General features: G+C 43.6%; 1 pseudogene; it reads left to right on the forward strand.

The window, feature by feature from the left end:
- The first annotated feature begins 1,041 nt into the window (after positions 1-1,041).
- LOC119815395 lies at positions 1,042-1,636 on the forward strand (annotated as a pseudogene).
- Positions 1,637-2,095: the final 459 nt, after the last annotated feature.

Consider the following 2,095-nt stretch of genomic DNA (forward strand, 5'->3'; position numbering starts at 1 on the left):
TAAGTTATCATAGAAAGTGGTTTAGGTATAAAACTTTGAACTCACCAAGATAGGATAGATAATAGAATATTTTCTCTGAATATACCAAATACAAATGGACTGGGCATTGTGAATTTAATTTTTACCTGATAATTATATATAGTATTGTATATATTATATATAGTTTTACTATGTTGGAGTTAAAAACCTTTCCTTTTTATCTGGACAAAAGGGGGAAATGTTGTGGGATATTTGTACACTATCTGAAGAAGTGTTGTTGTGTTGTGATTGGTTTAATAAAACACCGAATGACTAATAGCAAGGCAGGAGAGGTTACAGGGAAACTTCTGGACATAGAGGAACTCAGGGTTAGAATCTGGCACAGCGGGAGACACCAGCGAGACACAGAGGGAGTAGGACATACAGAATGGAGGAGCGGTAAAAAGTCACATGACAGAATGTAGATTAATAAAAGCAGGTTCATTTAAGTTATATGACCTAATTGGTAATAAACCTAAGCTAAAGGCCAAGCTTTCATAATTAATAAGAAGTCCTCATGTCAGTATTTGCAGGCTGACCATCCGAAGAAAGTCTGACAAGAATGTCCTGCTATACTCATAGGAACTCAGAGTCTAACCCAACGACCAGGAAGCCTGCATGGGACCAACCTAGGCCCTCTGCTTATTATGTGACAGTTGTGTAGCTTGGTCTTTTTGTGGGACTCCTGGTGAAGGGAGTAGGGCTGCCTCTGGTGCTTTGGTTGGATCTTGGGAACCTGTTCCTCATGGTAGATTGCCTTGTACAGCCTGAATACAAGGTGAGGTGCTTGGTTTTTAGCCAGCTTGATATGCCATGCTTTGCCAATGCCCATGGGAGGCCTGCTCCATTCTGAGCGAATATAGTGGAGGGGTGGATTGGGGAAGAGCAAAGGGGAAGTGGGTGAAGTGGGTTGGAGGAGAAAAGAAAGGGAATGCTGAGGTCTGGAAGTAAAAATAAATAAATATATATTTTTAAAAGTATAATCTAGTTCTTCCTGTAAGCAGCCTGAGGTGACCTGTGAAGATGTTTCGCTACTCTCTCAACCTAGAGAACCCTACAACATCATGCAAATCAAGAGTATCAAACCTTCGGGTTCATTTTACAAACAGCTATGAAATGGCCCATGCCATCAAAGGTATGCATATCCAAAAAGCCACCAAGTATCTGAAAGACGTTACTTTAAAGACGCAATGGGTGCCATTGGGACAACGGTGGAGCAGTGTGTCCCATTCCAATGGAACAACGGTGGAGGAGGTAGGAGCGCCCGGGGCCAAACACTGGGGCTGGACACAGGGTCGGTGGCCAAAAAAAAAAAAAAAAAGAGTGTTGAATTTTTGCTGCATATGTTTTAAAAGGCAGAGAGCAGCGCTGAACTGAAGGGTTTAGATGCAGAGTCTCTCGTCATTGAACACATCCAGGGAACAAGGCACCTAAGATGCGTCAGTGACCTTACAGAGCGCACGGCCAGATTAACCCACACATGAGCTCCCCCTGCCACATCGAGATGCTCCTCGCTGAAAAGAAACACATTGTTCCATAGCCAGAAAAGGAGGGTGCACAGAAGAAAAACATATCCCAGAAGAAACTGAAGAAACAAAGCCTTATGGCACATGAATAAATTCATCATAAAATAAATGCGGATAAAGGTAAAACAAAACAAAAAGTAAAAGCCAGGTTTATTTGGAGATTAGTTACTCCTGGGTGAATTCAGGGTCTCACAGCAGGAGGTCCCTGAAGTCCTGTGGCTGGACTAGGTTAGGGACTTTTTGAAGGAGGAGGGTGGGAGGCAGTGTCATGCTTGATAAAGTATTAGAGCATTGCTTGAGTTGGAGGGTCTGGTAGGGTGTCCTGAGTCTGGAGGTCACTTTGGAATCTGGTACTAAGTGTCCGGTTTGCCCAGTGTTTTGCACAGACTTTTGTAAGTGCGGGTTTCTGCCAGGAACCTCTTTGCCCTGTCTGTGACTTCTGCAAACGCTGGCTTCTACCCGGATACGGGGTGGATCTTTTTGCCGGAAACTTCCAGCCTAACGGTTCTGAACAGAACAGAAAGAAGAAATGGACCCCAGGAGAAACAATT

This window comes from Arvicola amphibius, chromosome 5, assembly GCF_903992535.2.
Source record: "Arvicola amphibius chromosome 5, mArvAmp1.2, whole genome shotgun sequence".
Taxonomy (NCBI): Eukaryota; Metazoa; Chordata; class Mammalia; order Rodentia; family Cricetidae; genus Arvicola; species Arvicola amphibius.